The 26,242-nt window shown below is 41.3% G+C and overlaps 1 protein-coding gene across 1 annotated transcript in view; it reads right to left on the bottom strand.

The window, feature by feature from the left end:
• The window catches only part of ZBTB20 (zinc finger and BTB domain containing 20), a 46,486-nt gene that overhangs the window by 18,782 nt on the left and 1,462 nt on the right, over window positions 1-26,242 (bottom strand). Inside the window, exon 2 of the mRNA XM_068545521.1 lies at window positions 20,291-20,478. The gene's annotated coding sequence lies outside the window, so the exon portion shown is untranslated. The remainder of the gene's footprint in view (window positions 1-20,290; window positions 20,479-26,242) is intronic.

The raw sequence follows: 26,242 nt of genomic DNA, 5'->3' as shown, positions 1-26,242 counted from the left end.
TTCACAGATGTAGAGAACAAACTAGTGGTTACCAGTGGTGGGGAGGGGCAATGTAGGGGGTGGGGGAGTGGAAGGTACAAACTATTGGGTGTAAGATAGGCTCAAGGACGTATTGTACAACACAGGGAATATAGCCAGTATTTTGTAATAACTGTAAATGGAAAGCAACTTTTAAATATTGTATAAAAAATTAAAAAATTATTTCAAAATGTGTATTACAGATATGTATTTCATATACTTATATAATTGTAAACTCAATAAAGGGACCAGTGTCAGCATTACAGTTGTATGAATAAATGAGTTTTGTGACAAATAAACATTAAAATTTTACTTGAAAGAGTAAAAGAAATATTCGGCCACATCTTAGCAACTATATAGGACCTATGGTGTGCTTTTCTATGTAAAATTTATCCTTGACCTCATTCAATTCCTTATTTTACTTCTACTCTGATTTCTTTTTTATAGCTATAGATAAATATATTTTCCTATTTATTAATGTATTGAATATTCTTTTAAGCCAACTTAAATCCTTTTAGCTATGAGGTGAGGATATTTTCAAACAATTAATCAACAAATAATTGTACATCAACTTTATGGAACCAATTCTAAACATAAGTTAACACTTCATTTTGGGGTATTATCAAGCCCCATACTTTATGAATTTACATACTTTGAGCATCTGATTCCAGTGGACTAAAACACTGAAAGTTCAAACACCTTTACTCTCTTACAGTACAGCTTGTGAAAGCTAAGTTTTAAGGCTGTGAACAAAGGCATTGGATAGCTATAATCCTAGACAACATTCTGAAAGACACCTATGCCCTCATTCCAAAGCTGAAATGAAATGGCTTCTTCTTGAAGAGGGAGGACCTGCTGGGACTAAGGAGAAAAATCAATGAAATCTGAGGTTGATGCCTTTAAATCCTCTTATATTGTAAACCTTTTGAGACACCTTTTAGGAGTTTGATTTTTTTTTTTTTTTTCCTAAAGCTCTTTCCTTACAAATTTAGCTGTTGCCCTATTGTAACCTTTTCCTTTGTTCACTAAATCTGGGGAACAAAAACACAGAGATACTGCATCTGTGGGTGGGATAAAAAAATGAACAAAATGATCTACTTAAATTCACAAAGGATGCAGTTTGAACTTGCTTTGGACAGGCCTTAAAGAAGGGCCCACGTATTCAAATGCACAGTTAATAAATTAGGTCCGTTATTTTTCTTGAGAAGAAACTATACACTTAAACAGTGTTTATATAAAAACAAGCATCTTTTTGGGCTTCCCTGGTGGCGCAGTGGTTAAGAATCCCCCTGCCAATGCAGGGGACACGGGTTCGACCCCTGGTCCGGGAAGATCCCACGTGCTGCAGAGCAACTAAGCCTGTGAGCCACCACTACTGAGCCTGTGCTCTAGAGCCCGTGAGCCACAACTACGGAAGCCCGTGTGCCTAGAGCCCGTGCTCCGCAACGAGAAGCCACTGCAATGAGAAGCCCGCACACTGCAACGAAGAGTAGCCCCCGCTCACCACAACTAAGGAAAGCCTGCACGCAGCAACAAAGACCCTATGCAGCCAAAAATAAAAAAAAAAACCCAACCAAACAAAACAAACAGGCATCTTTTTACTTACTAACCTGTTCACCTTTTGATCTCTGCATCATCATATGCTTATTTTTTAAAGGAAAAACAAAACTTTAACTTCAGTGAGTTCAAAGATCCAGCATAACTCCCAGGAATGGCATTCCTTTGGAAAATATCATCAACTGGTGATGAAATATAGTTAGGTAGAAATTAATTTTTTGACTTTGGGAAAACTTTTATCTGAACTTCAATAAGTGAGAAAACAGAACTCTATAGTGTCATTTTAAAAAAGCTTCTTGACTAATCACGGAGCTTCCCAATTCACAGAACCCCCTCTGCTGCTTACTGTTCTGAAACTGCTTTTGAAGCATATCTGCAGATTCATGCTCAAATGATCTCTTTGCTTGTGTCTCCCTGGAAAAAAAATAAGTTGCTTCCATTGCGACAGCTGGTTTTTAAGCATAGCTGTTTGTTGGTAGGAGGGGGCTAAACTCTTTCTCTATGGAAAGTGTGGACTTGAGCCATGATAGACTGTAGATTCCTACTGAGGAATGAAGGCCTTCTATCTCAAAGTAACAAGGAAAAGCCCAGGAAAAAGGTAAATTTGTTTTGCTGGATGACTGGTTAAGATAGAAGCACAGAGGTGATTTGATGTGGGCCAGTTTAAGAAAGTAGCAGAAACTACATCTCAACAGCCCACCTAGGGTGATCCATTATAGAAGCAGGCACAGGATTTCCTTGAGAAAAAATAAGATGTAAGTTCCTTTTTGGCTCATGCTGAGATGAAGAAGAGTCTAAATAATTGTTGTCAGAACTTAAAACCTTGGGAAGCACTGGTAAGTAAGTGAAGTGGAAGGCATACTTCGTAATTATTCTCATTAGGAGTAAGGTATTGTATTTTTATTTTATTTTTGGTATATTCTTGATGTATTCTCTTATAAAATACTTTATTATATTATTTACATATTACAGGAAAAAAGATATGAAGCTGTAAGAGTCTTCTATTGCTATAGGTAACATTCTAGTTATCTTGACTTACTTCACCGATTTGATTTGATCTTATTTTCTCATTTTTCCCCAAATAAAATCTCTGCATTAATCTAAGAGGTTGGACATTTTGCCATCCCTTGATGTAGTGCATTCATTCTTAGTTCTCTTCTCCTGCTGAATTTGTCCTGAGTTCTGAGATTCTTGTGCTTTCTCTACTTTACCAAATCTTACGTACCATTTGAGAACCCTATTCAAAGTTCTTCCCTCTCTGTGGAGCCTTCTTTGATTACTGAACTCCATCCTGAGTTTTCTCTTTAACTAGTTCCCACTGATGGGTGAGGTAATAAACTGAAACATTAATTTCTGGTTTTTCCCCCTGGAATTAGAAGACTTTCATAATAATAAGGCGATTAAGAAAGACCAAACCTTCCATACCATTCTGGGCTCCCTTACTCCAGGGACTTGTGCCTTTAGAACCCAAATCAGAAGTTAAGCCCTAAAAACAAAGGCCCAAGACAGAAGGCTTTGTTTTTTGAATCTAGGTCCTCTATGGGGAATTAAGCTGGGCCCTTTCTGGGTGAGGAAGGGGACACGGGTGCTTTGGAGTTAGACTGAGGTGGCCTGACAGAGGAGAAAAAGAATCAACTTCTCCTCAAATGATGAAGGTGCTAAGGTTTGAGGTCTCTGCCTGTACACGACTCCAGTTGGGGTGATTGCTTGGCACACTTTTGGAGGCTGGACATAAAAAGACACCCAGTTGAGAGGAACAGTGACGCTCCTGGGCTGGGCCCTTGCTCAGCAGAGAGGACCATTGTGAAGTGTGTGTCTAAACTCAACTAACACAGTAGTACCAGGCAGTCAGATGTACCAGCCAAAATGGCATCTTTGTCAGGTAGACAAGTCATGTTGATGATGAAGACCATTAAAGACTAAGGATCTGACTGATCCCTAGATTTTATGAGTTTTGTATAAGTCTAGGGAGGGGAAGGGAGCCCTAAAACTTGACTAAATTTCCTGCTAACTTAGTGATAGGGGCCTTGGGTTTAATTTTCTATAGAAAAATAAGGAAATGTTTCTTGTACCTGAATGTTGTAGGATAGGTCTGAACTTTCTAACAGTCCTTAACAGTATATTATTGATTATTGTGCCTTTCCATTTTTTCTGCATTTGTGCCCGCCTTATCTCTACAAGAAGACTCCCAGCTTCCCGAAGGCTAGCACCTTGCCTTGTTATAACTACAACTACCATCACAAATTATCAGATCCCTCACTCTGCCCAGCACACTTCTTTCCACTGAGTGGGTCTTGTCTGAGGGTTTACTTGCTCAGCTCTCCACCACACATCACAAACATGCTAACAACAAGTAGGCACCTTGTGGCTCCTGAGGGTGCACCTTTTCTCTGAGCTATGTCTGCATGATGTAGTCCCACAGATCTTTGTGCCCCCGCAGTTCTGGGTACTGCTCTTCGCCCTGTCCTTTATCACCGTACCCCCTCTCATCAGGGAAGTTCAGTGTTCAGTATGAATTCAAGGTCTAAGGCAATTGGTTTTTTATGTGTTCACTGCATTTCCCACAATCTGTGCTCCTTCATTTATGATTTCTGACACATGCCATACTGTTCCCATCTCTTTCGTTCCATTTCCCCCAAGAGACAGCTCATTGGGTCCTCCTGTCATCTGAAAATTCAGTGGAACCTTGCAACTCAAAGTGAGAAGAGACAGCCAATCTGTGATGTGATATAAAAGTGATCAGGCCAAACTCCAGGCACTCTTGCCTAACTTAGTGAAGGTAAACTGCTCGGTAACAGATGTTACAGAGATTATCTATCAATCAGCTTTGATAATGGGTATTTATATTTGCATAAACAGTGTCAGGGATTGTTTAGAAGATTTTCACTTGGTGGCCACTGGGTGTCCTCATTTACAAAGTAAATATGCAATATTTAGTGTGGGTCACCAGAGAGGATAAAAAGACACTAGTTTTCTCTTTGGCCTTTCACATACTAGATATAAATTTATTGCTGAACTCACAACCAGGTCACATATTAGTACTGTTTAAAAAGGTTCAGGTCAACTGTTAAAGTTTATAATCAAAAGTAACTTCTGCAGATCGCAGACATGAATTTACAAGGCTGCTTCCTCAGTCAGGGGGATTGTGATCCAGCTATTAGAATGAACGCGTACTCATTTGAAAATTGGCATGGGACTTTGGCTATCTGCCGAGAGAGTCAGGAGAGAGGAGCAGAGACGGTCTTAATTTATTCTTGAAAGAAAAGAGAACACCAAATATCTCCATGGGATATTTGTTTAATTCTGTTTTTATCTCAACTTTTCTGAAAACCAATTAAAAATAATAATGAGAAAGATAAAATATGTCCTTTGCTTGGGAAACCTGAAATAATGTGAAAAATAGTACAATAAGCTGTGTCATATAATGGTTATCAATCATTTCATATTTAAAGACAAAGAATTAAGTTATTCCTTTGTGGACCAATTATCCCACGTGTAAAAGAAAGAAGCTTGTGCCTCACAAGGATGGTGTAGGACAAATAAAATAGAATCTGAAAGCATATAGGGTTCCTAAGAAGAGAAACAGTATACAAGATAGATTTAAGGCATTACTAATCTTCTAATTATGGGTGAGTCACAGTTGTGTGACTTGTTCCTGATGGCAGACAGGAGTCAAGGCCAGAGCTCACGCAGCAACAAATATTTACTGTTGCGACCACACCAAGGCACTGCGTGTGACATGCTTCTGGGCGATCACTTTGTGCTCCCTAAGGTGATTTTTGCATGCTTGGGATGGTCAATGCTTCTAAATCTATATTACATATATCTCTGAGGAGATTATTTCCTTGCATGGCCAAAAGGATTTGCTTCCCCACCTTGCAAATTCTCAAACTTGAGATAGAGACCTACTACTGAATATATAACAATACTTGCCTTCAACTAGCTAACCTTTTTCAAAAGCAAAGTTAACTGTAATTTTTTTTCACTAGTGTATATCTCCAGATTAATAATTATTTGCTGGCATGTCATTTCAGTACATAAATTAGCAATATGATTCTGTGCCATAACCAACAGTTTATACAGATAATATCAGGGAAAATAGGAAGATCCGACAGCTAGTCACTGCCTTGCAGAGATGCGCTCTGGTCGTACTTGGCTTTGCTTAACAGCCTTTTCTGCTTTTAAAGGACCACCCACCCATGCCTCTAGTACAGCCATCTGTAACTCTTAATCAACTGTTTAAATCTACAACAAGTGCACAATAGCCAGGTCACTTTCACCCTGAGATTCTACTAAAGGATCGCCAGGTATTCAGAGCGTATGGAGAAATGTCTCATTTCTTCTAAGATCCTTAAATTCCTGGGATCTATAGCATTTTCTAGCCCTTTAATTAGTAGATTCATTTCTGAGCTACTGTAACCCTAAGACACATATCTGCAGAGCCCTCCTGATTGTGTTTTAAGCGAAGCCTTTCTCCTTTCAGTCTCCTCCGTTTGCTCCTTTAATTTCACTGTGAGTACTTCTGGAGGCTCGGTGACTGAGCGCCACACAGCGCAGGTCTTATCTGATGTGCCGGCGCCTGGTGTGGTCTAAGACACACTGGCGTTTTGTTCTTGAAGTATGGGACTGATGTTCTGAAACCTAGACTCCAATGCAAAGGAGATCATTAGCCTGTTTTGAGTGTCTCTCTTCTTCCCGCCTGGCCTCCTCCTACCCTCCCGGATACTTCCTTAGTCCTGTGCATTGGCAGCAGATGGCAACCATATTCCAAGGCTGAGCATGTACAAAACCGTGCTATGGAGAACAGAGTGGCTTCAACGTTAGCTTTCTGTTCAAGTGGGGTGGCGGGGACTTCTGGAGCCGTGAACTCATCTCTCGTTCATTTAATCCTCCACGTATTCATCCAGGAATTTGTTTTTTGACACATCTTTCTACTGTCCAGCTAGTGGAGGGAGGGTGGCTGGGAAGTACTCTCTGGAGGGCCCTTCCAGCATGAGGGCCCCAGGATTCTACGCCAGCCTCTTGTTTCCCTGGGCCAGCTCTGCCTGCTGCAGATCACATCATGCCCTTCCCGTGAGAGGGGCTTGGGAGCACTGCGTGTGGAGTGGATTTCTCCAGAACTGTCTCCTTGCTAGGCTGACAGTCGCACGCTGTACTTCCTAGGCAAAGCTTTTTCACCTGGGAAAAGGGTGAAGCAAGGAGGAGGCTGTGGGGCTGCAGAAACCTCTGCAGGATGGCACAGTAATGGGAGGTGGGAGTGGGAAAACCTTTCCTTTTTGTTGTTTCAAGGTTTGCTGGAGCTTTCGCCTAATCATCTGTTTGAGCATCTTGAAAATAAGAGTCTATTTTCATGATATCTATCAAAAACAGGCACCAGATTATCCTACAAAGTCGACCTTAACCCTGCCATATTGCTACTAGAATCAAAACATGTAGCAGCCTACATCCAACAGAAAGGGATTCTCTTTTCCCAGCACAAAAACCAGAGGGTATCTGTGATACACTTTGTTTTGTAGGTCTGCTGAATGAAAACAATTAGGTAAAAAATCAGTAACTCTACTTTTACAAACTGGAGCAATGCTCACAAACACACTATGCTCTCGCTTTTGCTCAGTTCTCCCTACCACATTCACTCATTTATTCATTCAATAAATATTTGCTGAGCACCTACTATGGCTAAGCACTTCTCTTTTAGGTGCTAAGAATTCAGCAGTGAACAAGATAAGACAGAATTTATGCCCTTACAAATTCTTCCATCTGGCCAAAATAAGCATTTAATAATTTAACTGCTAGAATATTCCTCAAGGAACAGGAATAATTAATTTGTCTTACCTAGTATTTCTTCTGACTCTTTCTCAAACATGTTTCTCGAAGGTCCAGACTCCTTTAACCAAGAAGTTGTGTCTTAAAACTCTCTCTATTGTTATATTCATTCCTTTCTTGGCTACAATGTTGAGAGTTCAGATTGCAACTGCTACATTTTTTTTCTTTTTTTGGTGGGATTGCAACCCTGAGGATCCTTACTTTTCAAGCTACATGTATATTTTCTCTGTAAATATTGTATCATCTAATTTGTGTCTTTGGATTCTGCTGATTAGCCATCAACATGTGATTTAAGGAATACAGCATATGAGATGTAGAAATCATGACTCAGTAAGTTATTATTTTAAAGCTCTGACTTGGGATTTCTACGGACTTGCACACAATCTAGTTAAGCACTTGATCTGCGACTATTACTAAAAGCCTTATAGCTCAAGTTCCATACCCATGTGTCTCTGGAATTCTACACTCAGCAGCAAAAGTGCTCCAGAGTTGAGAGAAGCAAATGTCTGAAATTATCTGCAAGCATTACCCCAAACTATGTAGGCACCACGGGACAGGAAAGGCTCACTAGGTACAATCAGCCAACAGGTCTTACTGAATTTCTTAAGGTTATGTTTTTTTGCCAACTACTGTGAACTGCTTCAGAATGGATGAAGGTAAGTGAGCTGAGTGATTAAGAGAATCCTCCTCGGCAGTGAAACACATTTACTCTTGCAACTTCACTTCTATTTTGATTTATTTCAAAATACTCTGAAGCCACCAGGCAGACTGTCTTTCAAAACAGGTAAAAGATGCATTTCTTTAGCTGTAAGTGCGTCATTTTGGAAGGGGCGGTCTGATGTGGCAGCACAGCAGTTTGCCCATTCTCAGGACCTGATGTTGTGGCCTCTTCAGGTATCAGGGCTGGAAGATGGACAGTGAGAGGATGCCTAAGGGTGCACAGTAGAGGCACGCACAGGTTCCACAATGCAGTCTGAGGTCAGACAGTAGACAAATCCACTCTCCATAATCTGAAAATCTCTCATTGATTAGAATGTACTTGAGACAAGAAGGAACTTAATAGGTTAATACTATACTATAATGTAAATAATACCCTAAGCCTTCCCTAGACCAAGAAGAAAACATTCCGAAAGTTTTTTTTTTTTAACTTCTCTGAACCACAGTTTCCTTATCTGTGACATGGGGTGTTTTGTAAGAAGGATATAATGTATTTGACAAAAAGTAGATGCTTAGTGGTATTAGTTCTCCTCCAGTGTTAGAAAACACAAGAAAAATGGGGGAATCAAAGAAGGCAAAAAGATGGTGAAGAGGCTTCCCTGTCTGCCCAGGCCTGAATCCAAGAAGGGACAAGGAGAAGGGCATTGGCCATTTCCTGAAGTGAAGAACAGACCCTCCTGCAGACCTACGGCTTTTGTCTCAGTCATTCTCAGGGGGAGGGATGGAGCACCTGCTACAACCTTCATTTATGTCGCATCCATTTTTTAGTTCATATTTACCTAATAATTTAAAACCCTTAAACTGTAGCTAATGCTCAGATTCACTGAGTGCTGTCTGTCTGGTCTGTTTTAGGGGCTTCCCATATAGCAGTCCCTCTAAACCCTTATACTAATGCTATGAGTTAGATACTATTTTCATTCTCATCACGCACTCGAGGACATGGAAACATAGGGAGGTTAAGTAAAGGCACGTAAACTGCATGCATAGGCTGAAGTTCACATGAAAAAGGGCAAACAACCAGACCAAGGGGTAAGAAAACATTTTCAGAGCAACACATGGTCCGAATCTTAGTCCGTTATCAACATGTTCAGGAAATGGCTTTCGAAGTCTGTTAGCACACCTGCCCCTGCCCTGCGGGCACACTGAGAACCCGAAAGAAAGAGCTTCAGGAGTCAGTCCACATCGGACTTTTCCTCCTTTGCTTCTTGGTTTACTCTCGGGGGCCAGGTTTGAGGATGCAGATTCTGACTGGGATTTGTCCTGGGGAAGTGGCTCTTTCCTTCTTTTAGTTCTCTGACCCCAATCTAAGCAAAGTTACACACTCGTGTCCAAGAACAGCCCGCACGTTGGCATGCATCCGCGTGCGCCTATCTTCTTAGGAAGTTCAGACTCTGAGAGGGAGGCCCAGTCATGGTGCCAGTGGAGTTTAAGGCCTCCAGCTCAGGAACTCCTCCTCTGGAGAGAGGGGTTATACTCTGCTTAATGTCTCTGCCTGTGCCACTACCCAAGGACACCATGTCTGCTGGGGAGTGCCACTCAGCATGTCAGCCAAGGATTATGAGGCTGCTTCAGGAGCCTAGGATCCAATCACCCCTCTGGGACCTAATGTCAGGAATAAAATGGAATAGGCTGCATCTAGGGGGGGTTTCTTAAAATTGGAGAAAAATATCCAGGCCTGCCTGGAGAGACCTACGATATTTCCCTGAAAAAAAAGATATACTTCCTTTTCCATGGGGTTAACTTCTCTTGAAATTGTTCACGTGGTGTTCTACGTGCCACACCAAGCTTTCTTAAAAATTATGCATGTCCTCAGCTAATACTGCGTGAGATCTTGGCATAAAATTGATAACACGAACCTAGCTAAAACCACTGAGGATAAATGAGTCGGAGGAAATTCTTTTTTGGAGTTGGAGAGGAAAGGAAAACCTCCTCAAGGTCCATTTTGACGTCAACTAGGAATTCATTGTTCCCTGTGAAATTATAAAAACTCATATTCAAAATTCCTCCATGTGGTTGTTTGTATAATTTCTAGTAGTGAGAAAATAATATTCTTATTTAGTTTTACAGTAATTTAATAGCAGAGCGAAATAACATTTCATTTAGTTGGTTCCAGAGCACCACCCTGAAGTAGGAGTAATTGCAGATACTGTGTGTCCAGGGGACTGTGGCCTTAGGGATGTGTTTAACCATCAAAGAGAACAATACAGACAAAATAAACAAGTTAAAAATGCCCCACAAATAATGAACTTGATGTCTTGTGACAATGCAGGAGTACATGAGAACAACATATAGGCTTGTTATTAGCAACTACTTGAATTGGATCTATCATGAAAGAAAGTCACAGAATGTGGCATATAAAAAAAAATGAATTATGCTTTGAAATAACTTGTTTTAAAAATTTTTAGAAAAGTTAAAGGCTCAAAGTCTATAGTATCTGTCCTCTACCTAATGCTCAGAGATTACTGAGGGTTAGTGAATATTTGTGAAGTCATCCGAAGAGGATGTAACAATTTTTGCAAGACACTAGTTCTTATTAGCTACAGGGAAGAGAAACCAATGTCGGGAAGAAGTAGAGAAAGAACTAATATAATAAAATTACTGATTCTTTGGGCTTGGGTAGTGATTTCAAATTTCCTTTACATATATTTATCATCCCAATTGCCCTGTAAAATGAGAGATCTAATTCTCTCACCGTGCCTATTTAATTGCAGAGTCTCCCTTAACACTGGTTTTTATTCTTCAGTCTATAAATGGGCTTGGGGCTGCTGTATCATAAAAATATTCACCACCCTGCTTTTGCATTACCTGTTCATTATTTCTTTTTAAAGTATTAAACTTTAAAAAAAACTGGTTCATTACTGTTGGTGTTCCATTCATTCTGTGTGCTCCTGAACCCTTTTCTAAGGTGTCTGCGTGATGCATCGGACTCTGTTCTCTCGACAGCCTCTGGGAGGCTGCAGTACCCACACTGCCTACCTTCTACCTTTCCTCTGCCTGCTGGTCTCTCTGCACTGTCCTGCTTTTCCTCCTATATATTAGACCATCTTTTCTTTCCCTCCTTTGAGGGTTCTTCATTTTCTTTCTCTTTCTTATCACTCAATATAAATATTTCCCAAGGTTCTGTTATTTTCCTTTTTTTCTCTCAACAAAAATCTTCTTTGAATTTACTCCTACATTCATGGCTTAAAGTATGCCCCTCTTGGCCAAAGCATTTGCTAGCCCTAATTTCAAATCATCCTGCTTTACTCCAGTATCCTATTTATAACGCAATGTTAGTTGTCTTCACAGGGTCTACCCCTGGTATCTCATATTCAGCATTGTACAAAACTGAATTGTATTCTGCTCCTCTCATTATTCCCTTTTCACCTTCTCTCTTTGATATCTTGGAATTATCTTTGATGATTTCCTCTCTCTTATCTAATATTCTGTCAGCTCCTGGAGCTGTCCACCCTCATCCACAAAGTCTGTTGAACCTGGATCTTCCCCATCCCCCTGTCACCAGCCTCCTCGGGTTACCAATAATCTGAACAACAACCGACAAGGCTTCCTGGGCTCTGTCCTCTCTCTAGTCACCCCCTTCCACATCCAGGCATGTTCCACATTCCTGTTGCTAGATTAGATCTTCCCAAAGCAAAGTCCAGATCATGGCAACCCCTACTTAAAACTTTTCCACAGTTTTGCCCCAGAATACAAACACCTTATACCTTACCCTAATGCCTAACCTCCAATGAAATTCTATTCATCCTTCAAGAGACCTCAAATGAAACCTTTCCTGATAAACTGAACTGGATGTTAATGTTAACTGGATTATAATGTATTTTATGAACTTTCTAACTTCTATCTAAGACAGTGGTGATTTGAGGGCATGTACTAAGTCTTAGAATTATTGGTGGCAGGGTCTGTTTGTCTCCAACTTTCTACCCCTGCAGAACTCAGTGGAGTGCCAGACACCTAAGATATACTCTACACATGGTTGCCAAGCCAGTGAATCGAGTCAATCGATGCTCTTGTGCATCTGGGTAAACAGGGACGTAGCTTTAACCACCCTGCAGGGCGGTTGGTTGTGCATGTATCTGATCTTCTCCATGCGACTCTAAGTCTCTGAGCACAGGGCTCCTGTTCATAAAACTGCATCCTGTACAATACCTAGGCTTGGTCCTCTACACGGAAAGCATTCAGTAAACTGATGGATAAATAGTCCTGACTCCTTCTGGTTCAGAGAATGTAAGTTCTCTTAGACGCAGACTCAATAACAGGCAGCACAGTATGGTGGGGATGGAGGGAGCAAGGTTCTATTTTTGGCTCTTCCACTCACTATGCTGAGAACCTTTTGGTATGACCCTTGTTCTCTTTGGGCCTACGTTTCCCCGTGTATATAATAATAATAATAGGTTTAAACCAGCTAAACTTTAATCTCTTTCAATGTTGATGAAAAGTTCTAACTAACTGCACTCGTTCCTTAGAGAGAACAATAGATGTAGGAGCAGAAGAAAAGCAAAAAAAAAAAAAAGCAGACGTGCTTATTCAGCATGTGGTAATAAGAGGTTTCACTACAGTACCTGGTATGAAGTGATGGGTGGAAGGATCTGACTTGCAATTTCTAGAATCTTCATGCATGCTTTCAATCAAATGATCCTTCTCTGAAGGCAGTAGTACATGTGTGTGTGTGTGTGTGTGTGTGTGTATTTTAAGGTCAGGATGTGAGAGGCCCTGACAGATATGGAGGAACACTAATTTCATATAACGAAATCTGCCATGAGTGGAGGAAGCACATATGAAACTGTCACCAGCAGCTGCAGATAAGAATTAAAGATGTGCTTCAGCAAGACATGAGATGGAAAGATGAAGAATACAGCCCTGAAGGTCAGCAATCAGCCTTACCAATTATACGTGGACAATCATAAGCACATTCATGCAATATCTGGCAGAGTAACATGGCACGGTGTGACTCAAAGCAATGGGCCATGAGACCAGATTTCCCAAGGGACCTGGGAGGAGTTCATAAGAAGACTGATGGCTAGAATCTGGAGGGCCCAGGAGTCAATGACAGAGTTCCAGCATGGCCCTTACAGGTGACTGACTCTGTGGCTCCAGGAATGAGCCTCTCAATAAGAAAAGTTATTTTGAATGATTCATCAATAAATTATCACTAGATTTTTCCTAATACTTTCCTACATCTACTGACCTCATGCTAAGAAAGGTACTTTTCCCATTAGAAAATAAGTGGTGTCTTGCTTTATTATTTATTTGGAAAGCAAATGTCTCTAAAGGGACATGTAGCTCAGCCCAGCTGACTTTTAATGACAGGCAATGTTACCCAAATACAAACTGTCCTGTGAGTTTATATTAAAATGAGGCAAACCGTAAGAAGGTCTGAGTCTGGTAACTGAACTGCTCTGTTTTCTGAGAACACCACGCTCTTTTTGTGCCTCTGTGGTTTTGCTTCTGTTCCTTCTGCCTGGAAGGCTGTTCCTTCCCTCTTCAGCTTTACACACACCTATTCCTTCCTGATCCAGGTCTAATGTCACCTCCCCTGCGAAGCCCCTTCCTCTGCTTCAGGAGGTTGGGAGCTTTTTGTGCATCATCAGACATTTTCACACCACATTTGTATGTCCCCTTTTACAGGTTTAAAAGTTGGGGAAAGTGTGTGGGAACACCATGAGTTCCTAAAGTGTGGGGATGGTATTTTGCTTGTATCTTCACCCCCGGTCCTAGCTGAGGTCTTGGCACAGACGCAGGGGTTCAACAGCATTTGATGCGTGGCTAAATGGAGAAAGGCATGAGTGAACAAGGTAAGAGTGACTTCAGGAAGTTACTGAGTCAAATGGCTATGGAAGATGTCCAGTTACATTAGCATTGTAGGGAGAGGACAATTTTTATTAAAAAGAGAAACACTTTCATAAAAAGAGGTAGATTGTGACATGAAACTTCAAGACACATGATTTTTAAAAATAAATGTGTCCCCAGATATATGAAGTGGAAACTCTAGGAAATTAGAGCAAATAAAAAAAATTTAACTGGGCTTCTAACGTGTAAGTGTGGGATTAACACTCAAACCTCTAAATAAGAGGGTACCAAAGGTAATAAAAATAATTCTAAAGAGATTATGTATCAATTAACTCAGGAAAAGAAAGGTGACTTTTAAAAAGGGAAAGACTATCTTTAAAGAAATGAATCCACACTTAGTAAGTAAGAGGTTTACTTGGTTAATGAAATAGCAGGAAAACAAGATTAAACTGTTAGCAATGAAAAGGTAAATATATAATTCTTTATAGGAAGTAGAATAAAGAGGAATGTGAGACACTCTGGGGACAATGAGAGCATTTAGTTACATCAAAGATGCTCTATTTACTGTTTAACTGATATGGAATCTATGAGAAAATTAATAGCAAGCCATAGGATAATAACTATCTGTAGTGGCTTATTTCATCCCATTTTGACTATTTCTTCTGCAAATTAGTGTGACCCCAAAATGTTTTCAGGATTGTCCAACTTGTCCTAAATTCCATAAATAAACTCTTTCAGAGGATGCTGTTTTTTGTCATGTCTCTATTACAGTTCTTCACAGATGGACCATTTTTGTCCTTCCAAAGTCTAAGAATAACTCTTTCAGTTATCAAGACATACCAAAATCCAGTACAGCTGCTCCTGTGGGATTCCAGTTAGTTTAGACACATCTGCTGAGATACATGCACTTGAATCCAAATGAAGCTTTTGTTTGATGATACATTTTGAACATTTATGGAGGTTTTTTTGGGGGCGAAAATGTTTTTCATTTTTTGGCACTCCAAACAGAGATCTTCAGTTATAAACACTGCCTTCTGAGCACCTCCAGCAGAAATCCAATCCTTTCATGCGAACAGGTGCCTCAGGAAGTTTTTGGAAGGTTTTACACTGAATCAGCTTTCTGATTGGAAACTTTCTGAGCACGCAGTCGAATTTGCCAAAGAGACCTTCAAACTTGCTTGAGCAGTTTTCACTCATACAGACATGCATTCACACGTACAGACAGCCCAAGTAAAAGCAATCAGAGCCCTGTAAAGCTGAAGTCTTTTTCTTAAAGGTTAGCTACTACACACAACCAAGCTAAACAAAAGGAATACATGACAGGAGAGATAATGAAGAAATAGCAAGTACAGCGGTTCAAATTCTCCATAAGCGTGTTCCCCTTAAAGCTTGACCTGAGCATTTAGATGACACATCCCTTCAGTAAAAATTCTATCATCTCACCCAGTTTCAAATAAACCTTCAAGTATTTGTGTTCTTAAACACTGTACCTTAGAGTATTGCTACTAATCCTTTTTACTAACAAACTTGTTCAAACAGTTATTTTTGAAACACTTCCTTCTCTAACACAAATAGGTCAACCAGATTCAAATCTAAAGGAATTAAAAACACTGCTCTGTAAATCAGGGATTCTTTGGAAAAACCTCTATTTTACGTGAGTCCCTACGACTTTTCTTTTCCAGTTTGAATATAAACTGAAAAGCTGTTACAGAGTAAGACAACTTTTTAAGCCTTAAGCCTGAAGAGTTATTACAGAGTAAAATCACTCCCCCATTGGGCATGCCCAGAATTCAGGGGGAAATCTGCTTTGAAGTTGTTCTGATGGCCCTGGACCAGATGCTCTAAGGTGGCCAGAAACCTCTGTCTACACCCACTTAGCAGATTTCTGGCTCTTTATCAGGGACTAAGGTTTATTTGCAGAAATGAATCATTTCCTTCAAAATATCCTTTACCCTATTTACATGCTTGCATATTCCTTCCATTTTCTTTTCCCCCTACAGCTTTACTAAGGGAATTAATTATCTAGAAGAACAGGAACATACAGTAAGTACATCTGAGATGCAGGATGAGACACAGTATGTCATCTATTAGGCCTGGCTAAGACCAGCAGCTGATGCTAAATGGGAAGGAACATGCACCAAATGTTTTTTAATCACAAAGTTAGTAATTAATTGCTCTTTAAAATACATTTTATGCTTCTTTCTGTCTGTGTACATGAAATACACATTTATTACATGCCAAAAATTACAACATTATGGTTTAAATGTGACTGGCACGGAAGTCCGGAAATCAGAGTTAATGTTCCCACAGCAACTTTAATTCTGTCCGTGCGCACATGTAGAGCTCTAATCGTCTTCCGCTCCAGGATAATACATATAGATGGTTTGGGAAGGGAAGCTAAAGACCCATATCCTCAACTGTAGTTACAGGAAAAAAACAAAGGATAAAAGCTGTGCTCCTTTCCACGTACGTGGATGAAAAACAATGTCCCCACGCCTGGTGTTGTGTAATCCGGGAATGAAAGAATCTGCTATAATGCTGGGACTCAAGGGGACAGTTTCTTTTGCTGTGGGAACCTGAACTTTGCATTTCCTGACTTTGGGGTAATTAAAATGTCAGCCTTAATGTGGCATTAATGGAGTTTGCCATAAAAAATCCTCTTTGTTTTGTTCTCTAAAAAAATTGCTTAGAAGTTCACACTGAACCAAGTGTACTGATATCTTCAGGCTTGGGGACTGAGGCAAAGGGGTGGGAGGGGGAAGGCCAATGAAGGTGGACGGCAAGAGAGAGCCAAGGAAGGACCTACCCGGCTCCTTGACAGCGTTCAGCCCGGCAGGGTCATGCTACCTACAGAGTGAAAGTTAAACCCACCCTCACAACAGTTTGGTAATGTGTAAAGGTTAAATTAAAAATAAATAAAAACTGCTAATGTGTAAGCGCATCTTGGCAAGGACACAAAAAATGAGACGATCTGATGAGGCCAGTGCAAAACCTGAGAAGGTAAGTAACCACGGATGTCAGCTTCCAACGAAACAAAGACATTGGACTTAGGTGGTTCTACAGCCCAAAGCAGGGAGACTGCCAACGGGGGTGGGATGGGGGTGCAGAATCGCTTCTCCCTTCAGTGGGAGCCTTATTTGGGGGAAAACAAAATGGGAGCATCTTTTCACATGTACATGACTGTGATGTGCTACGGCTTGATAGTTGTCAGGAAAGGTTTTCCTGTGGAGAGCTTCGTCTGCTCTCCTGACTTGGTTTAGTCCTGTTAAGTGTTTAAAGGGAGAGCCTGGCTCAACTCATCCTCAGCCTGTGCAGTGGGAACTGTTCTGTCAAACGCCTAGGGGTTTGGTACCCTTTGCATTCCGAAACTCATCCTAATGCCTTCCGCTCTCATCATCTGCGTTTGTTTACCATGAGACTGTTAGAAAGGGTGACGAGGTGACAAGCTAGGGGGTGATGGGGGAATATTGCTAAAAGGTGATTGTAGTGGGTGCACTGAAAAGCAGCACATGTTTCAGTAGCGATATTAACCTCACCATTTCACCAAGGAAAGCGTTTCTCAGCCATATTCCCTCTTGCTTTGACTTTTACTGGGATCTTCTGCTGAATTTGAAGTGGCTCGCAGGTTAAATAGCCAACTGAGAATTTAAGGGGTCGGACTTGTTCTCTTTGCTCCAAAACGCGGCCTGTGTCCTTCAGATGCAACAATGCCATGGCTTGCCCACCCTGATCAGTTCGTAGGCGGAGCTGAATTTTCTTCCGTGGGGAGGCGTACCCATCGTGTTCTATAACCTCGTCACCAATATGAGTAGTTGAACATTCTCAAGATGCCTGTTTCGAGCCAGGAATGCCATCTCCGGGCTCAGAGCAGAGAATTCAGGCTGCTCACAGTGAGGACAAATCCACAGACATCCCCCTCTCCCCCTCCCCGTATCTGAACGAGGTAACTACTAAGCACGGCATTTATCTATCTGGGTGTCAATTTCCCCAGTTTTCTCATCTGTAAATTGGGAAGAATTATAATGACTGATGGGAAATGGACATTAAGGCATGACTAAGAATAATTTTGCTAAACACATGACAAATAAAAAGGTGCTGTAAAAATTCAGGCACTTGTGAAAGCTTGGAACACCACATACTGGTGGAATGTTTCTGAAGTTAAAGATACTAACAAGTCAAGGGCACTATTTTTAAATGCCCCAAATCTGTTAGTTCTAAATAGAAACTGAATATTTTACCTTAAAGAAATTAGGCTTTTAAATTAATCTACGGTTAGAGTGACATTTGAAAGTAAAAAAAAAAAAAAAATCCTCTTGAATGCAAGAAGAGCATCCAAAAATCTTAACAGCTTAAAATAAACCTCTTTCCTGTCTTCTCTCAAGCAAACTCCAAATGGACAGATTTCTGTGAATCTTTCCTCAAAACAATTTTCTTCTAAGTGTAGGCTCAAATCAGGACAAACTACAATCCAAATATATTTGGAGAAAAGTATAATCAATTTAAACAACAGGTTGGAGCAGAGAAGGCTTATACATCTTAATGGCAAAATCAGAAGGACTTTCTGAACAGCTGGAGATTAGGCTTCTCCTCCCTATTTGTTCTCCTTCCAACTGTATTCAGACCTTACTGAGCTTGGATCCACTGGCTTCCTCAGGGTCACCAAGGGGCTGTGCCTTGTACATATTCCAAGCTAACGCCAAGGCCTGGTCAGATGATGCTTATGGCAAAGTATAATACACAGAGCCCAATGCCCTTTCTATTCAGCAAAACATTCATTTTATTGTAGTGGGATTTCTGGGCTAAGGCCATTCTATGTACTCTTCCCCATAAGCTGTGGCAGAAAGCCAGGCATTGGAGGTCTGCATGCAGGAGCTCCAGGTCCTTCTCCACAGGAGCAGGCTACCTTCCTGGTAGGTAGGGACAGTACGCACATGTCTACGGGCACCGCGCCACGCTATTTTCCAATTCTTCCTGTAATTACTATTAGGCTGGAGACTGCCAGGCAAGAAGGCCAAGGATGTTACCATTTTGATGGTCCACTGAACACAGTCCCTGCTTCTGACCCCCAAGTTTCTGTATAGAAGCAGCAGCTTTGTACAACTTACATGGGCTGCAGAGATTTGGATCCTGTTATTTCTCGTTTCGTTTTCTAGTGACAGCTGGAGTGTGGTCTCAGCTCAGTCACGAGTAGAAAAAGGCTCCTTCACCCAAACCCCAATCCTTAGGTCATGTCCCTTTATCCAGGGACTATTATGATGAAGAAAGTAGGGAATGGAATGTCCCAGGCTCATTCACCTCTCACCCTTTTTGCAGAGTTACGTTTGCTTTGTCAGAAAAATAACAACAGGAGATTTAGAATCTCATTTCCTAATTAATAATTTTTGCTTTGTGGACAGGATAAATGGAGTCCTTTTTGGAAAATAAAACTTTCTTGGTCTGATCTTAATCCAAAGATGAATACGCCAGCTTTCTGCCTGACATACACTGTGGAGATCAGTTCTGAATAGTTGTCGGGTATCTCAAGACTAAAAGGAATATTCTTTCCGATTGGACTCCAAGTGATTCCATTCCTTTCCATTGTCAACACATGTGTTTCTTTCTCTCTGAAGTATTGAGTTACGTTTCACAAAATACCTCCCAAACGTGATTTATCAACTTTCTTAAAATAGAATTTGAAGAAGTGACGACTCTCAGATTATTGGGAAGACAGCAAAAACAAACAGCAATGGAGTGATTTCAGTAGTGACAATCTCATTAAGCTGCCCTTTTCCAAATTTAGCCCATAGGCAGTTTTTTTAATTAAAAAATATTTTCAACCTAAATTCTTATTGGCTACGTGAAGTCTGGGTGGCTTCTGAATTCTTGGAAGCCATTCTCTTTTCTTCTGTAAATTTATGCTGTCCTTTAACCACTTCAAAATAAATTAAAAATTGGAAAGACAGAAATTCAGCCAAGCTACAATAACTAATGCAAAGCTGACTTGTGTTATGTAATCTCAAAATGGAAGTTTCCTTTTGAGGTCCATATTTGGTTGTTCAATTTTGTCATGGTGGAAGTACCATTACTCAGATCATGGGGACAAAAGAATAATTAGAAAACAGCAACACGGCTTCTGTTTTTGAGTTAATGTTATGAAAGAGAATGTGATTGATGTAATTAATCAGCCTTTTGAGGCCAAATGGCTGGTCACCTGGTTTTGAAATACACTCTAGCTTTGAAAATATAGATGTTGGATGACTCAAAATGGTGGCAAGTTACTTTTGGCTACTTTAGAAGACCGAATGGAAACAGCTTGCTCTGAATGCAAAAAAGCCCGAACCCGGGGGAGAAGCCTGCTCCCAGCACCGCAAAGACACCATCACCTTAGTGGTGTAAGTGGTGTACTCACAATCAGATGACCCGGTGTGAGCGTGAGAGTTTGTCAGTGAATGTGTTGAGTGGATGAGGGCTGGGCCTGGAGACAAAACAGCTTCAAAGTTCAGGCAGGGAAGGCCCGGCTTGGCGCTGGATCCACCCGGCTGAGTAATCTCATTCTCCTCAGATGCCTTCTGGTTTTCAGCTGTCTTGGGTTTCTTCCTGAAAATAAACAAAGGGCCCTTTGAAGGAACTGACTGCATATTTGGGAAAAGGCATTTTTAGAATCTGTTAAAGATAACTTGATTTTTTTTTTTTTTCTGAGGGGGGATGGGAGGGAGTCCAGTATGTCCCTTGTTTTAAAACAAGCTGATTCTTGTTTTTTTCCCTCCAGTAATGGCCTAACTGGGAACACATGAAAGCATATGGGCCAAGCAAACAGCACCACATTTGGACTCTGTTGGCTGCATAAAAAGACCCTGTCCCAGAACTTTAGACAGCTTGAGCTACGTATGGCTGACATTATCCAAGAAAGCATCCTTTTTTCCCCCGTTAAGAGTTTTAACATGGTCTGGAAAAATACTAGTGGAGGTTTTACCGTTCTAGCATTTGTCAGGAAGCTTAGAGACAGGACCCGTGGAGTAATGGGAGGAGCACTGGACTGGGAGTCTGGAGACTTGAGCTATGGTACTAGCTGTGCCTCTAACTTGCTGTGTGGCCTTGGGCACCTCACTTCACCTCTCTGGGCTTCAGTTTCCTCATCTGTAAAATAAAGGGCTTGGATTAGAAGGCCTTAAAGGTTCCTTCCGGTTTTCAGTTTCTATTCATGGAACACATTATGTAACAGTCAACTTTCTTGCTGTTATTAGATTTTATTTTAGATCAACACATAATTTCAAATCACAATCTAAATTTGCAGGTTGTACAGATGAGAGGGGTAGTGATGAAAGGATTTGTTAAAGCAGCAAATGAAAAGTGAAAAGAAGAGCTTAGACTCCAGTAGGTAAAGAAGGAAGGTGTCACACAGAGAGCCTCTATTCCAACTCTTTACCCACGTGAAGCTTAAGACTCCCTTTGTTTTTTGATTTAGTGCATGATCCTGGAGTACAGGAGTGTGATTGTGTGTTTGGGACTGTGTGTTTGAAAAGAGATGGGTGAAGGGAATTAGAGAGTAATTGTCACTAATTGTTGTTTGGGACCAGGAATAAGAAGTAAAAGAGCTCAGCCTTCAGTCAGCTCCTCTCCCTAGGACCATGCAACTGATGTAAATGAATAAATACTTAGCTTATGCTGCATGCACCCTAGGCCCTAGTCAAACCCGATTGGATTACTTGTCATACCCTGAACATCCCCCCAATTTTCTTGGTTCTGTGCCTTTTTTTATCATCATGTGTATGGTGAACAGAAAAAGTATTTTCTTATTTTTTTGGTAGGAGAATATGTGTGGTACAGAATTTGTTGTAAGTAGGTCTGTTCCCATGTTTCCCTTGTTTCTCTAAGCACGGCAATGGACTTGTTATACAGAATATTTTGTATTGAAATTTGTTGTACTGGGTAGTTAAATCTGCCCTCGCAGAATATGGTGTTATGATTAGCATGCTGTGTTTCTGGTCCAACAGGTTGTGAAATCAAATCTGCTTTTCCAGAGGGCAGGAGGCAGAGATGGCATGGTAAAGATGAAAATAGAAGGAGAGCTTTTAGACATATTTTTCAGGATGGAGGAAGCCAGTACAAAAGCAACAAATTGGATTCCTTTACCCACTCTTTGTTGAATGGGTGACTAAGAAACAAACCCCCAAATCTTGAGGGTCTACATGGACCTTCAAGGAGCTCGTTTCTGGTTTTCAGTGTAGGGAAGTATCCGAGATCAAAGTTTCCAAAGCCCAACTCGTTTTTTTCCATGGAAACCAACGCTTCCTCTACGGTCCCTATTTCTATCACTGCTGTCTGTCACCAGGTTTGTCACCGGGTCGGAAACCTCAGGGTCATACACCTTCCTCTGCCTTAAAGCCAGTTTGTCAAGTCCTGACAATTGTGCTTCCTTCATATTTTGCACATCTATATTTCCATTGCTATCACCATTAACACTTTTTATTTAGACTGTTGTTTACTTTCTGACTCCCATCCTCCTTGACTTCTCTACTCTCACAGCTTTGATTCACTAAATCTGAGATGACCACGTTAGGCTGACAGTCAAGGTGAATTCCATGTCTATGAGACTGTAAACTCTCTGAGGGCGAAAAACATGTCATAGCTATTTTTGAAGTCCCTGTGTTCACCCATTCGTTCCTTCTTCCTTCCCTCCCACTATTCATTTATTCATGTATTCATTTCACAAATACTTGTTACGTGCTTATGATGTGCCAGCATGGGCTAGGAAATAAAACAAGCCTAGTTTCTGCCCTCCCAGATTTGCTGTCTAGTGTATACTGTTAAGCAGAGTTGCTTAGACAAAGCTGTCATTCAATATAGGTGTGTTGATGGAATGAAATTGAGTTGAAATTAAAGTATATTTTGAGAATAGTTATAGTCTGAATCCCAATTAAGTTTCCTATTCTTTATGCAGCAGGGAAATCTACCTTGACTGGCTGCTTTTCCTTTGAATCTATGAAATGCATTTGATAAGAGTAGGACCACTTTGCCCACTGAAGCTAGGCTGGTCCTCATGAATCATTTAAATATCGGGATGAAACACTGACAGACATCACTTAACGGAAAAAAAAAAAAAAAAATTTCTGATACTCATAAACAAGGCCTAGGCTAGTTTCAGATGTGTGCGTCAGGAAATTAAGGAAGCCCTCTTCCAAACATGAGTACGTGGTCAACCCACCAACATTACTCTTTTATTTTTAACTTTGCAAAAGTTGTATTGTTCTTTATATCAATGGCCTTGCTTCCTTCCCTAGATTTGATCCTGCTTTCTAACTGACATCTTGCACCATAGTCTCCTGTTTGTTGTCTCAGGGGTCACCTCTGGAGAACATTCAGAGCACAGAGGCACTGAAACCACTTCTACAAACAGAAAATACTGAAAACTCAACCTTTGGGCTCACCCCTTCATTTGCCTAATATCACTTTACTTGTCCTTAGACCACTGGGCCGTTTCCCAACTGCACAGATAACAGAGAGACACTCATTGTCCTTAGAAACAATTCATTTTCCATCTCACTCTCTCTAATAGTTCTTTTGGACTCCTTTTTCCAGAGCTGAGAAACACTAAAACGTAGCAGCAATCTACATCTAGACATGCACAGGTGCAGTTATTTTCACCCTATTTTTTCAGTTCATATTTCATTAAGGAGGAAAAAGCAAGTCCTTAGTAATTAATTGAAAATACCTTCTTTGGCTGTGTAAAAGAATTATATAAGCACAGCACATCTGAGGGCAAGTCTCTCCAAGCCTCGGTGGCTGTGCACTATTCCCTGGAGCCTGTAGAGGGCAGCAGCACACAGGCGGACTCCAGGCAGCATGTCAGGCAAACTCCCCACCACACCAGAACCTTCCTTCTGGTCACCATGCCAAAGGTTGGTTTGCCAAGCTCTGGCCGGCCGCTTAGCCTCTTTCTTTCTTTTCCCTCTCTCTCCCTCTCCCTCTCTCTCTCTCTCCCTCTCTCCCTCCCTCCCTCCCTCCCTCAATGTTAAAATTATACACTCTGATGAAGTCGCCCCTCAACCGGAAAATGAAAGCTCCAATGAAAAATTCGGCGAGCCAACGACAACAAAGAAAGAAAATGGGAGAAAGGAGAAAGGGGGCTGGTGAGGGGGAAGGATTTAAGAACAAGAAACGGGCAGATGTTTCGTAAATACATGCAAAGCAAAACTGGGTGTACGCGAACACTTCCGCAGAGAAACAGACCAATCACTGTGCACTTCCTCCCGCCGCACGGGTGGAGCTCTGCCTTCAAAAAAAGTGTGGCCGCAGGCACCTGCGTTTCAACGGTCAGTTCTGACATTCTATCTCCCAGTTGTCCAAAGAGAACAAAAACATTTTCATCTCCCCACTACAGACATTTCTGTTATGAGAAGAAGGCTGTTTCAAGAACGGGGAAGGCGATTTAAGGTGACGGGAGGCTGAGTTAGCCAGCGGGACCTACTGGTTTTTAACTCTCATTGTGCTGGCCCTGGCAACAAGTTTTGGGCTGAAACATAGCAGTGAGTAAGGCTGTGGATGATGCCGGCTCTTTCCTTACTAAGACCGTATTTTATGTGTCAAGAAATATACATGAAAACATACTGAGGAGATGGTAGGTATTAAGCATGTTAAATGCACGGAAATTAACTAGGTCGGTGGCATTTGATGTATAGATTTCACACTTCTTTGCACATATTGCACACATACAGTGATGGCAATGCTTTCGGCAACATATGGAAAATAAATATTTTATCTGTGTGAGCTCTCAGCAGTCTCCGGGGGCTGCTGAGGGAAGAGTGTTCTCTTCTGTCCCCCTCTCCCAATTTTCTCTCTTCGCTGGGCTCCCACCCTCTCCTGCACATTAACATGCCTTCCACTTATCAGCCTGGTTGGATGGAAAAGAATTAGTCAGAACCTCTTTTTGATAAATACTCAGTCACTGGATCATGACAATTTTGACCCATGACCTTGCTCATGAAGTCCTTCCCCCACCCCAATCGTTTTGGTGTGGTAAATATTTCTTTGCTCTCCTTCCCAATAATACAGGGAAGAGGCTTAGTAGAGTGTTTGGGAAGAGGGGCAAAGGGGAGGTGGTAACAAACCACCCCAGTGGGGGTTGGTAGTAGAACTGAGCTCTATCAGTAGCTGTGCACCCTAGGCAGATTCCTCTGCTTCTCTGGGCCTCAGTTTCCTCATCTGTAAAATGGAAATAATAATACCTTCTAGGGCTGATGTGAGGATTAAATGAGACACTTCCTGTCAAGTGATTGGCATAGCGCTGGCACACGGTCAGTGCCCCATGAGGGTAGCTCTTTCACAGAAAGCATCAGTTCTGCGGTTTTCATCATTTCACCTAGAAGGAGGCACTTCCTTTATCTTTTTTTTTTTTTAACATCTTTATTGGAGTATAATTGCTTTACAATGGTGTGTTAGCTTCTGCTTTATAACAAAGTGAATCAGTTATACATATACATATGTTCCCATATCTCTTCCCTCTTGCGTCTCCCTCCCTCCCACCCTCCCTATCCCACCCCGCTTTATCTTTTTTAATATCTAGATTTGGGCAGGGGCAAATGGATTGTAATTTCAGCAAAGGCAGAAAGAATGCTAGGATAAGCAAACTCTTCTTCAACACTTGGATTTTACCGTATCACCCCCCTGACACCTTCTTTCTGTTCACGTGTTTGTCACTGCTGCTACTACACTATTAGCTCCTCTTGAAGTTGAGAGTCAAGCAAGCTACACTTGGCCTAGAGAAGCCCATCAAACCTGAGCACTATGGTCTATTCATTGAAACCAACCTTTGGTACTCTATCTTATCACGTCTTCTTACAATTTATCCTTTCACCGCTTGGTCTAATGTTCTCAGATCCATTTAAGATGTTTTCATGATTAAAATATTTTATTCCCTCAATTTTTCAACCTTCTTGGCAAGGTTGATTTATAATGTTTTTCAGTATATTTCTCCCTCACTGTATCAGTCAGGATCTTGGCAAGAAACAGATGGCACACTCAGAGGTTTTAACTGAAAAGCGTTTAATGAAAGGACTCTCTACTGGGGTACAGAGGAGGTTAAGGGATCCTCAAGGGATGGTGATACACCAGGTACTAGCAATGGTGCGAGGTTGTTAATCTCAGCTTTAAACTGCTAAACCGAAGGAGCGAGGAAAGGTGTGGAGTTCCCTAAGTCTAGTCAGAACTGGAGTAGGGAAGGGGCTGGACTCATAATACCCTGACCCCACTCTCCTCCCACTCTCATGTCTCTTGCTGATGCCTCCTATTGCCTAAATTCAAAGGGAAGCCAGAGGAGAAGGCAGCCTAGGTAACGTGGTCCAGAGAGGTCGGTCTCCTGGGC

Source organism: Eschrichtius robustus, chromosome 6 (genome assembly GCF_028021215.1).
Source record: "Eschrichtius robustus isolate mEscRob2 chromosome 6, mEscRob2.pri, whole genome shotgun sequence".
Classification (NCBI taxonomy): domain Eukaryota; kingdom Metazoa; phylum Chordata; class Mammalia; order Artiodactyla; family Eschrichtiidae; genus Eschrichtius; species Eschrichtius robustus.
This window is presented reverse-complemented; position numbering and strand designations above follow the sequence as displayed.